Below are 14,106 nucleotides of genomic sequence, written 5' to 3' on the forward strand. Positions count from 1 at the left end.
GTTCCTCTTTTACATTCCGTCCTTTTTATTAATGCAAACATCATACTGTATGATTCCAATCAATAAATCACGTGTCTTACAATACTCTTCCTAGTCCTGTAGCCGCTATACCCCATAGGATTTGATTCCAGGCTAGTCTTTTAAAAAAACTTCTGCATGGAATAACAGTTACTTGTAGCAAAGTAAAAAAAATCCGCATAGCTGTACATATGCTGAGAAGCCTACGTGAAGTTTTACCTAGCAAGAGATACTTCTCTTAGAGACAACACCTACTTTCTTAACATACTTACCCTTTTATCTTCTTCGAGTATTTAGGCAAACAATTGAAACTTTATCTTGCAAAGAAGAGGAGGGGAGTGGTAAGAGGAGAAGGCAATACACACATGTAAGCAAAGGAATACGTAATCTAAAATAAAAGAATATGCCAATTCTACATTATTTATTACATCGTGTATGAACAAGTTTTATTATGAATCATTTGCTGTAGTGATTTCTGCTTAATGTTCGTGTACTTCTCCCCTTCTTAATTGATAATGCAATTCTTGTATGTACAAAATTTTATCTTACAATGTTCGTGTACCTTACCCTTCTTAAATGATAATGCAATTATCTCAAGTTAATGATGCTAATTCTTATACGGTATGTACAAGTTTAATCTTCAGTCATTTGCTGTACTACACTCTTAGTGTACCTCTCCCTTCTCTCTATCTGTACGGATCTTTTATACAACATGTACAGCTATATGTGAAGTAAGACAGCTTAGTGTATATAGGCCTAGTCCTAGTACAAAGTATATAGCTCTAGCATAATATTCACACACACACACACACACACACACACACACACACACACACACACACACACACCTACACTCAAAACTGCTTTAGGTGAAGTAGTACCTATCATTACTACTGTACCCCCAGGCTAGAGCGTTAGTAGAATTTGGAATGACAAATCGTTTACAGTCTTCTTTCTTAAGTGCTACCTTATTAATTAAATGAGTGTACAACTGATGCTTCTTGCTTCTAATAACAGCTATTTGCTTATGTAAAATAGGTAGATTATTAATAATGCAATTTTCACAATTTTCTAAACTTAGCTCATTCTTAACTACATTCTTTTCAATTCCTTTCAATCCCTTTATTTGTAGTTTTTTAAGAGCATTATGCAAAATGATTTGGATTTAGTGCCTACAAGTGAATCGATAATATTTCCAGCACATTCGTCTTTCATTTTACCTAGAACTTTTTTGTTTACTAGTGGTAGATTATAATCATTATTTTCAGGATATTAATAATATGATAAATTTCGCACAATGTGAATTTAGTTGTTACAGAAACTTGTCAAAGAGTTTTGTCTTTTGTTGCACAATATCAGATGATATCGGTCACAGTAGGCTCCGCATACTTTAAACTTGCAGTTATCGTCCGGGTCATGGAATTTATCTGTAAGGCATATCCGATGATGGAAACCGTGTACGGCATATCTTGTCAATACATGACGTAGATCATAACTGGCTTGTGTCCATTCCCTATATATCATCGCATCCGTTGATATTCACTAGTACCAAACCTACCTAAGTCTGGCTTTATATCATTCTAATAGTCATCAGTTTTGATTTGGTAAAAAAAAAAATCGGTATCTGTATAGAGCAATTGCACATTTTGAGCGTACTTCTTCATCATATAATCGTAATGGAATTCATATATCAGTGTTTTAGCTTGTGGCGGCCTCGAGTATTAATATATGTGTGTAAACTCATATATGTTTATAAACTCCTTGAACTTTGTTTATGTTGCGAAGACTTCTATATATTGATATTCTGTGCTTCTAATATTATCTATATTCTCTCTGGTTATTACTCATGATTTACGTTCGTCCCCACGATACTTGGAGTGTTAATAAAACACATAAATACACCATCCCTTTTCTATTATTAATTTAAGTTCATAACCATCATCAATAACTACAAGCTAATTCACGTACAACAAAGCCAACGCAGGTAGGTTTGTAGTACTTAACCACCTCGGAATAAAGTCGTCATGTTTTGAATCCTGGTCGGTGGATGATTCTGGACTTTCAAACTGTCATTACATTTCGTACCAATACGGGCCGATGACCTGGAATATTAGGCCCCTTTAAAAAACAAGCATCATCACCTTAGGCAAGGAGTATTATGGTGAAGACGAGACGTTTGGTGGCCATGGCATGCTAGGAACTGTCCCATCGTTCGCCTTACTGTAGGCGAAAGGAAAACCTTTCTCAGGACAGACGGTGGTAGGGGAACAACCCCTTTCTGGGTCCCAAATGCAGAGGTGTACAGCTATGGCCACTCCTCCTCTGCTTGTTTGGCCGGTCAGAGTGCACTGCTGTCGGACCACGGATCAGCCTACTCTACAACCACTCTACAATCAGTATTGATTGATTATTTTTCTGAATGGCACTGTTGAAGATTCTGCACAGTCTGTTTACCGGCGAGTTATCATGGGCACACGTCCTGGTTTTTTCATTTTAAAAAAACAGATGAGCTCTATAGGGAAACTGAAGTAATAGATGGTATTAGTGACCATGAAGCTGTTTTTGTGGTAGTTAAAAATAAATGTGATAGAAAGGAAGGTCTTAAAAGTAGGATTGTTAGGCAGTACCATAAGGCTGATAAAGCAGGTATGAGGCAGTTTCTAAAAAGTAACTATGATCGGTGGAAAACGGTAAATAAAAATGTAAACAGACTCTGGGATGGGTTTAAAGAAATTGTTGAGGAATGCGAAAACAGGTTTGTACCTTTAAGGGTGGTAAGGAATGGTAAAGACCCACCTTATTATAATAGAGAAATAAAGAGACTAAGAAGGAGGTGCAGACTGGAAAGAAATAGAGTTAGAAATGGCTGTGGAAGTAAGGAGAAATTGAAGGAACTTACTAGAAAATTGAATCTAGCAAAGAAGGCAGCTAAGGATAACAAGATGGTAAGCATAATTGGCAGTCATACAAATTTTAGTGAAAAATGGAAGGGTATGTATAGGTATTTTAAGGCAGAAACAGGTTCCAAGAAGGACATTCCAGGAATAATTAATGAACAAGGGGAGTGTGTATGTGAGGATCTTCAAAAGGCAGAAGTATTCAGTCAGCAGTATGTAAAGATTGTTGGTTACAAGGATAATGTCGAGATAGAGGAAGAGACTAAGGCCAAAGAAGTAATAAAATTTACGTATGATAACAATGTCATTTACAATAAGATACAAAAGTTGAAAACTAGACAAGCGGCTGGAATTGATCAGATTTCTGGGGATATACTAAAGACAATGGGTTGGGATATAGTACCATATCTGAAGTACTTATTTGATTATTGTTTGGTCGGAGGAGCTATACCAGATGAATGGAGAGTTGCTATAGTAGCCCCTGTGTATAAAGGAAAGGGTGATAGACATAAAGCTGAAAATTACAGGCCAGTAAGTTTGACATGCATTGTATGTAAGCTTTGGGAAGGCATTCTTTCTGGTTATATTAGACATGTTTGTGAAATTAATAACTGGTTCGATAGAAGGCAATTCGGTTTTAGGAAAGGTTATTCCACTGAAGCTCAACTTGTAGGATTCCAGCAAGATATAGCAGATATCTTGGATTCTGGAGGTCAAATCGACTGTATCGCGATTGACATGTCTAAAGCATTTGATAGGGTGGATCATGGGAGACTACTGGCAAAAATGAGTGCAATTGGACTAGACAAAAGAGTGACTGAATGGGTTGCTATATTTCTAGAAAATAGATCTCAAAGAGTTAGAGTAGGTGAAGCTTTGTCTGACCCTGTAATAGTTGAGAGGGGAGTTCCTCAGGGCAGTGTTATCGGACCTTTATGTTTTCTTATATATGTAAATGATATGAGTAAAGGAGTGGAATCGGAGCTAAGGCTTTTTGCGGATTATGTTATTCTCTATAGAGTGATAAATAAGTTACAAGATTGTGACCAACTGCAACGTGACCTCGAAAATATTGTGAGATGGATAGCAGGCAATGGTATGTTGATAAATGGAGCTAAAAGTCAGGTTGTGAGTTTTACAAATAGGAAAAGTCCTCTCAGTTTTAATTACTGCGTTGATGGGGTGAAAGTTCCTTTTGGGGATCATTGTAAGTATCTAGGTGTTAATATAAGGAAAGATCTTCATTGGGGTAATCACATAAATGGGATTGTAAATAAAGGGTACCGATCTCTGCACATGGTTATGAGGGTGTTTAGGGGTTGTAGTAAGGATGTAAAGGAGAGTGCATATAAGTCTCTGGTAAGACCCCAACTAGGGTATGGTTCCCATGTGTGGGACCCTCACCAGGATTACCTGATTCAAGAACTGGAAAAAATCCAAAGAAAAGCAGCTCGATTTGTTCTGGGTGATTTCCGACAAAAGAGTAGCGTTACAAAAATGTTGCAATGTTTGGGATGGGAAGAATTGAGAGAAAGAAGAAGAGCTGCTCGACTAAGTGGTATGTTCCGAGCTGTCAGCGGAGAGATGGCGTGGAATGACATTAGTAGACGAATAGGTTTGAATGGCGTCTATAAAAGTAGGAAAGATCACAATATGAAGATAAAGTTGGAATTCAAGAGGACAAACTGGGGCAAATATTCATTTATAGCAAGGGGAGTTAGGGATTGGAATAACGTACCAAGGGAGATGTTCAATAAATTTCCAATTTCTTTGAAATCATTTAGGAAAAGGCTAGGAAAGCAACAGATAGGGAATCTGCCACCTGGGCGACTGCCCTAAATGCAGATCAGTATTGATTGATATTGACTGACACAGTTTTCTGCCTTCGATTGTACAGTAGGTACAAATGGCACTGTATCTGAAGTGAGTTTCCACTGCCTCTGACTGGCGTTTCGTCTAGGTCATGCGCAAAGACCCTTACACACGGTAATGTCACGGAAGGTAACAGCATATTGTTCATAATACTGTACATAAATTAGCGACCAATTCCTTGGAATTAGATCTAAATAGGTTGAGCTATATTGTGACGTGACATGGGATTGTTTTGTGCTGGATCAGCTGCCATATTGTTGTACGTAGATTCTAATGCTACATATTTCTTTCAATTTATTGGAATTCCTCCCCTGCGGATGGACTGAAAGGAAGCATTATTTGAACTTCCTGCATGTTGTAAGAGGGCAACAATCACAGAATATGTAATCGCCCTATTGTCTTTTAAAGCCATAAACGTATTCATGTTTCTTTCCTTTTCCGTGAAGCAGAGAAATTTAGATATATCTTACTGTCACATGAAATAGAACATTTTTATGTACTGTAAATACAAGGAATGCATACAATTTTGTAGCTTGACATTGTTCATCATCGAAATGCAGATGATTGATTGAATGATATGTTGTGTTTTGGTGCAATTTGTAGAAACAGTGTATGTGCTATCATGTCTTGGTTTATTTATTATGTTGTAACTTGTCAGTTCCAGTCTTTCTTTCATAAATGAATGATTTTGTTTTGTATTGTTTTTTGGCTAATGAATATTGATTGACGATTAACACTATTGAATGTAACTTAATGAAATTATGAAATGCTGTGATCACAAAAAATTGCTAATTTCGACACTTTTTTATACCTGTAATACTGTGGATCGTAGGTAGCATATAGCGTCATAAATCAAAAGATCAGGTTTAATTTCAATTTACCTTTGAATCCTACAAACTCCCTCCTTCTTAAATGAATTTGGTTCCTTTCATTGTATTTATAGTTCATTCCCTGCAAAAGTTGCATATCTTGACTGTTGAGGTTGGCTTAGTGTTAAATGGGACTGAGGTACGAGGTGGTTAGTGTCTATTTCTGTCGTAGTTCTACATCGGAGATAAGGATTGCCAATCCCACTCAACTTCTGGTTAATCCCTTCCTTCCTTCCTTCCTTCCTTCCTTCCTTCCTTCCTTCCTTCCTTCCTTCCTTCCTTCCTTCCTTCCTTCCTTCATTGGTTTGTGAATTAGTAAAAAAAATTATAATAAGCAGCACAGGCTGATAAGCTTCTTTTCTGCAGCAAAAAATAAATGAAAAATTAATAAATAATAATAATAATAATAATAATAATAATAAAGCACAGGACAACCTCCAGATATATCATTGTTCAGAATGAAGTATTTTGGAAAAAAGTGAGAGAGAGAAAGGAAAGAAAAAATATATAAAAGAAAAGAAATTTATATATTTAAGAGTGGAGGGAGGATGAGAACGTGGGGACCCTATTTGCTGAACGATTTAAATCGCCCGCCCTGTAATTTTAGTTTACCCTACGACGGCCAGAGGCGCTAACATGCGGTAGCTTCCGGCAGTCTTTTCTAAAGCCGTTGTGTACAGAAGTGAAAAATAAATTTCAGAGTCGTCTCTTACCCATTCTCTTTGCGTATAGTCTCTTGTAAAATTAAGACATGTTAGACTATTTCTCAACCAAATTACATATCGATATAAAAACAATCAGTGTAAGTAAGTGACGCTGTATGTGTCATTCAATTCCGTATTTCATGCCTAGTATTTCGAGGAACGTATTACATAAATCTGATTTAATTAGGAGAAAGTTATCTAATGTGTGCATTTGCTTAACATCAAAGTAAGTACTGTGTATGTCTAGTATTCGAAATTATTTACGATGAGAGTGTGCGTTTCGATCATTCTTCTTTTAATATAGTTAAATCATATTCATTTATGTTTTATGGTGTAGACATTACAGAAGAGAAGAACAAGGAGTGAGGTAGTTCCCCGTTGATTTTCTCTTTACATTAGAGTTCGATTCTATATTTGGGCCCACGAGAGTTGAAGTCTGATGTTTAGCGCCACCGGCGAGAAAAAGATGACTAACGCTGCTCGAAAATTGTCTGTTGCTATGGCAACGATAACAGAGATGCCACATTTACGAACGCTATCGCCACGTGGGTTGGCTTGCTCTCAGTCGCTTTTGTGATATTATTGGGAGTAGTAAAGTGTTAGCTATGTTAGTTGTTGCTAGTTTATAGAATAATTTAAGTGTTTGTTTCCTGAATATTATTTTCGTTATTAGTTTATTTTTTGTAAGTTAATCAGTGGCTAGTTATACAGTTCTATTCTCTATTTAACATGTGCATTTGGTGAGGTTATTGTCAGTTTAGTGAATATGAAATCTCTAATTTATCGGCAATGACGTGTTCTGTCTTAAATGCTGGAATTATCAGCACGAGCTAAGGAACGAGGCAAAGTTTATGGAATTGCATTAGGCTAACATAGTTGATTAAATATTCAGCCTGTATGAAACCATGATAAATGCCGCAGATTGAGGTAACTATGACAGCGAAGCGTACTTCGTAGTTACTGCTTTCGCCGTTCAAATGTCAGACTTCAGCTCTCGTGGGTCCAACTTTAGTGATGTGAACTTTACAGTAGACAATTCGTCGCCATAAGACCTATCTGTGTCGGTGCGACGTAAAGCCCCTAGCAAAAAAAAAAAAACAGTAGACAATTAATTGTCTCTAGTATTCAAATCGATAAGCTTTTAAATGTTGCAATCAAACATTCAGTGTGCTAAACACTAAACACCTGTTGAAAGAGTCGACTAAAAGGAGACTAGGAGGGGCTCTGAACTTTAGCGATAATAGATATTCACATTAACTACTACTACACTGCAGTGGCGAAACATGTACACTTATTTGGGACATTCTAGTAAATTGATCTGTATCCTCATGCCTGCTGCAATAGTAAAAATAATCACTGTGTTTCTTGGGCTATAACTTGTGAGCGCTAATCACATCAATGGTGGTAGTAGTGATTATTAAAAGGAAGTAAAACTGCAAATCTATCCTCTATTAATACTGCAGGTCTATCGTTCCGCTGACCACGCGTTTACATCTTAAGACTTGAAGTTGAACTTAGAACAAGATAGTTTGTTTTTAAACACACTATTCCTTACGAATGCAAGCTTATAGCCGCACGCCCCTAACGGCACGGAAAACAACTAGAGAGAATGACCAGTACCTTAATTTCACCTGCTTTGTAGAACAGAGGGTATGTTGGAGAATAGGAAACAACACACACAACACAACTCTGTTTGCGACATGAAAATGGCAAAAAGTATTTATTTGGGCATATTTTCTTATGTATTCGAATGTTATCTCCCATTATCATCCATTTTTTGGAACGCTCGTCTATTTGTGCAGTCTACAATGCAAATTTATTTTTAAACTGTAATATGCAATTATTACGTTCATTGCTGCATCTTGCCAATCTTCAATAGTAAATTTATGCTAACGCGCATGCGCGTAGCTCATGGCTGGATCAGGTGAGTTTGCTTGCCACTGTCAGTCCTTGATCCGAGCTCCAACATGGCGGACGTTTGCCATAGCGGGAAGAAGGCCGTTAAGATGAAAGAACTTGTTGTGAGACAAAGGGTTTGCCTACGAATTGCTGTTTGCTATGATATCATATATTGGGTTGTGCGTATGAATGACGTGAACTGTGAGTTAGGAGGTCACCTAGGAACTGCATTTTTAAGTAGCCAACTTTTATTTCTGTATTTAGCTGACGGTTACGGCATTGACATTTACTGTCTCCATCCTGACATAGCACAGTGTATATTAAATTCTACATTTAACAGTACTTGAAACCTCTTCATGTGCATTGTGTTAGTGGAGTGTGCCATGTATGTGTCCTTTCTCGGCTGGATTACTGCTTTTCGTGCTGTATCCAATGTTGTAAAAAAACTAAAGGCGACATTTTAGAGATGTACACAGACATTGGTTCACTATATCTGGGCACATGATAATTCTTCCTTGTGAACAACTGCACTTGATGAATATTATTTTAAAACCCATGGATTATTAACAGTTAAAACGAATACCCAAGTAACTGGAATTATTGTTTTTATTATAGTGGACATATTTTAAGGTTGTTGTGTTTTATACGTAGAATTAACGATTTTATGGGCCGATATTAATTGTAGGATTGATTAAGATAATACCTTCTGTTCATTGTCATTCTTGGGGTCAGAAGGTTCTTTCCCACGTTTCAAGATAGCAATTATCTTAGTTTTCCTCCATATTTTCGAAATCTGGTTCTACCTTAAGCAGTTTTTAAGAGTTCCACACGCCATTTCAGTGTTATTGGTCCGGCCCAACTCATTATTATGCCATCTTTATAAAATATTTGAAAGGCTGCTATTGAACCGCCTATCTCCAAAGATTGATAATTTATTTATACCTGAACAGGCAGGCTTCAGACCCCAGAGAAATTGTACAGCACAAATAACTCACTTAACACAACACATAGAGGATGGTTTCGAGAAGGGGCAGATCACTGGAGTGGCATTTATTGATCTCTCATCAGCTTATGATACAGTCCAACACCGCATAATGCTTCACAAAATCACCGAGCTCGATAGCTGCAGTCGCTCAAGTGCGGCCAGTATCCAGTATTCGGGAGATAGTGGGTTCGAACCCCACTGTCGGCAGCCCTGAAGATGGTTTTCCGTGGTTTCCCATTTTCACACCAGGCAAATGCTGGGGCTGTACCTTAATTAAGGCCACGGCCGCTTCCTTCCCACTCCTAGCCCTTTCCTGTCCCATCGTCGTAGTAAGACCCATCTGTGTCGGTGCGACGTAAAGCAGATTGCAAAGAAAAGAAGACTTCACATGATCTACAGCTTGACCATGGACTTTGGTTTCACGAGAATAATTGCCACCTTATTGCATAACCGAAGATTCTACGTTGAATCCCAAGGATGCCAGAGTCGTTGGAAGACCCAAAGAAATGGCTTACCCCAGGGAAGTGTATTGTCACCAATACTCTTCAACATTTATACAAATGATCAGCCCAGAACTCATGCAACCAAAAGTTTCATGTATGCCGACGACTTAGCTTTAACGGTACAGACTAGTGATTCTGAAGAAGCAGAACAGATGCTTGCAGGAGCTCTAGAAACCTTTTCTGACTACTACAACAAGAACCACGTGAAGCCAAACCCACATAAGACTCAGGCCAGTGCTTACCATCTTCCAAACAGACAGGCAGGAAGAAAACTTAAAGTGACTTGGGAAGGCACCGAATTGGAGCACTGTTTTACATCCTTGGAATTTCCTTAGACATGTCCCTCACCTACCGCCGGCATGGCCTAAACACCAAACACAAGGTGTCAGCCCGTAACAACATCATTCGGAATCTTATAATAATAACTACTTTTAAGGTCTTCGGAGACGCCGAGGTGCCGGAATTTAGTCCTGCAGGAGTTCTTTAACGTGCCAGTAAATCTGCCGACACGGGGCTGTCGTATTTGAGCACCTTCAAATACCACCGGACTGAGCCAGGATCGAACCTGCCAAGTTGGGGTTAGAAGGCCAGCGCCTTAACCGTCTGAGCCACTCAGCCCGGCCATTCGGAATCTTGTTGGTAATAATTGGGGTGCTGAACCTCAGGTGGTCCGTACTTCTGCCATGGCACTTTGCTTCTCCACCGGTGAATATGCCGGCCCAGTTTGGTATAAATCCACCCATGGAAAGCAAGTAGGTGTTGCCCGTAATGAAACTGCGAGACTAATTACTGGATGTTTGAAACCAACTCCAGTTGACAAACTGTATTGTATGGCAGGAATTGCTTCTCCTGATATACGCCGGGAAGTTCCCGCAAATGCCGAGAGAAAAAAGTTGAAGAAAATGAGCTACATCCACTACACAGGTACACTACACAAAAGCCTAGATTGAAATCTAGGAGGAGCTTCCTACAGTCAATGTCTCCACTAAATACATCTCCGAAGAAAGCCAGGGAGAAATCGTGGGCAGCCAGAACAAGTCATTCTCAAACATGGACAAAACCAGCTGAGTGCTTACCAATCGGACACAACTTGGACTGGATCACATGGAGATCACTGAACAGGTTAAGAACAGGTGTTGGAAAGTCTAAGGACAACTTGCTGAAATGGGGTTATCTGGATGGGTCACCACTATGTGATTGCGGAGAGGAGCACACTACCAAACATCTGTGTCGGTGCTCGTATTGCCCTAATTCTTGCAGTGAGGAGGATTTGCTCAAGGCACAAGGAAATCCAGTCGCAATTGCTCGCTTCTGGGCAAAGACTTTAATACCATTTTGGTATATATATGTAAAAATTCCTTCTGTTATATTGTTACTAAATTGTAATGTAAAAAACCATAACAAAAATGTTCTAATGTATGCTTCTGACTCGAGTAAATAAATAAAAATAAATAAATGAATAAATAAATAATACATAAATAAATAAATAAATAAATAAATAAATAAATAAATAAATAAATAAATAAATAAATAAATAAATAAATAAATAAATAAATAAATAAATAAATAAATAAATAAATAAATAAATAAATAAATAAATAAATAAATGTCATTCTATAATGTTAAGTTTTTCTAGAAGTTTCATCATCTTAAATTATGGTAATTATTTTCAATTAAATTTTATGTCACCGGTGTGAAGTTCATTGTCAGTTAAGCAATTCGTGTATTGTTGTGAACAAATTATTGGTTGTCTTATCTCATAATCGTGATGGTGGTGCTGGGTGACAGATCGTGCCGTCCCTCTTATCCTTTGTCGATTGTTTACGCCTTCTTGTTTCGAGGCGGCTTTGATTTCGAGTGTCTCGAGCTTTCGTGCTCTGCCATTCGCGGTTTGGGTAATGTTTTATTGTGTTTTGACCTAGTGTGTATTTGTCATTCTTCTGCCTGTCCGTTATGCTTGTGATTTTACGACCTTATTTTGGTCTGTTAAACCGTTTGAGGATTATGTATATTTCCGGTGTGTCTCCCGAGTACCGGCGTCATGGTTTTGGGATTTTAGAAGAAGTAGTTTTAACCAGATTATTTCATCGTTTGATAAACAAGTATGATTTGGTGGGATTCTGTTTTCACTACACTGGATGTGTACGAGACACGTAAACTTCTATGTGATAAATTTCAATGTTAATAATTAAGAGTTGTACCTCCTAACATGTCTCCTTTCTTATTAACTGGGTCGACCTAATTTATTTCACACCTAACTGATTATATACTATACTGATCATATTAGAGATTATTTACATTATGACGATACCTGCTTTTGGGTTCTTGTATATTTGTTTGAGTGCGATTATTCATCATTTTCAATTTTAATGTTAATTTAAATTAAATATTTCACTTCAATTTTAATGTGGTTTTCATTTGGTAGTTAGTTGTTTGACCTAGCAACGCCTCAAGTATTAATTTTAAGATCCTGTCCTCTTTATTCCTGTATTGTTGGGTCTCCACGCCTTGTATTTGACGCTACTGTCCTCAAGGTGAGTAGGCCTATTTTTGTGATTTACGTTAATTTTGTCATTTCTGTGTTTTAATTTGTTGTGTGTGTACCTTGAGCGTTGCACTTTTATAGATTTGCCTACAGTAAATCTATTTTTTAAAACCTCCTATCTCACTGTGTAGGAATTGTATCTGTAGATATGTAGTCACCGTTCTTGTCCTGTTAAGAGCTGTGAATCAAACGCACACCTCTGTTGTGTAAGGGTTATACAAGGTAATGTTTATCAAGTATTTTTAATTGTAAAACTAGACAAGAGAACCCGACAGCTGCGCGTTCGTTACCGCACGGCCATTTCGCTGTCATCTTATTTAAGAGCAAATACAGTAGAGACAATACGCGACACTTACGGATTTAGCCTTGTTAAAATGGGAGACAATTCGACGGTGGCGCTCCTATTGACTTGACCTGGAACGTCGCGCTAAATTTAGATATCAATGGAAATGCATATACGAAAATGGATAAATAAATTACGTCTAGAAAGAAAGTATTGTTGAGATATTAACTTCGAAGTTGCTAAAGCAATTCTGGATAAATTAATGAAGAATTGTATAAACGGTTATTATTTAAAGACTGACATTAGACATATAAACAAGATGTGAAATGGAGTGCTGTGAAATGGGTTGATATTTCATTTATGCACTACTTTTTTGCTTTAGCATTTCTGACTGAACTTTTACGGTTAGATTTGTCTTTTTTTCTCATTTAAAAACATTGTGTCATCACATTAAGACACTTGTCAATAAAAATATCGGCACATTCTTTACATACATGATGCAATGAATTAACATTTAAAGCTGGACAATTTTCCTCTTAACATGAAGCCTAATAACAGAAAGAAAAATCTATAAATCCCGGCTTTAATCTGAGAAGAGGGTTAAAAGAAAGAAAAGTATGAAAATGTCGACAGTGATGTTTTGAGGAATATTTACGTACAATTATAGTAAAAATGTAACATACCTTTGGCTGTATAGTCGAGGATTTTTAAAGTCGCTGGCTTGGAAATGATCTGAACAGATCTTATTTTTCTTACATAAGCGTAACGTCCCTTCTTTGTTGTACACCTTATCCAAATCACTTCTGTGATATTTCAGGACCCACAGATCACACCTACAACAACACATCGGTATTGAAGGTTAACTGCTGCACTATACAATAAAATATGCGTATTATATTTAAACCAGTTAAAATATGGGTCGGGCAGATCGGAAGATTATGAAGTAGTATAAAAATCTCTTTGTCACTGGAAGAATATATATGCAAGCACAATATTACTTACATTTTCTTGTCAAGAGGGTAGCGAAAGAAAGATCGCGCATTCTTCTCTACTTCATAGTTACTGCAGCCAAACACAGCACATACCTTTCCCCAAATGTTGAGAGGAGATAACAAGGAATGACACGCGCTACTATTTAATTATGTCAACTCACTGAAAACGCCTATATAACACCAAAAAATTCACACACAAATACACGTGCTCTTATGACAGAATCAGTAGTTCTCAGGTCTACCCGCTAGAGAGAGCTCTAATAGCTGTCCCTCGATATCTCGCTGAGTGTTGCGTATTGCCTCTACTGTATTTGGTAAGAGCCTCCCTAGCTCTGGCGGAAGCGCACTGCCTCTGACCGCTGGGTTCCGTGGTTCGGGTCTTTCTTCGAGTACTAAAAACCAACAAACACTACTATTGATGAGTTAGCAGGACGTAGACCTCGCAGGTTACACACACAACCCTCCTTTCAATGATTACAGCGTTGTGGTTGCACAATTGAGTAAGATAGTATTCACTTGTTCGATTTCCAGTCAGAGCA

This window comes from Anabrus simplex, chromosome 7, assembly GCF_040414725.1.
Source record: "Anabrus simplex isolate iqAnaSimp1 chromosome 7, ASM4041472v1, whole genome shotgun sequence".
In the NCBI taxonomy this organism is placed as follows: domain Eukaryota; kingdom Metazoa; phylum Arthropoda; class Insecta; order Orthoptera; family Tettigoniidae; genus Anabrus; species Anabrus simplex.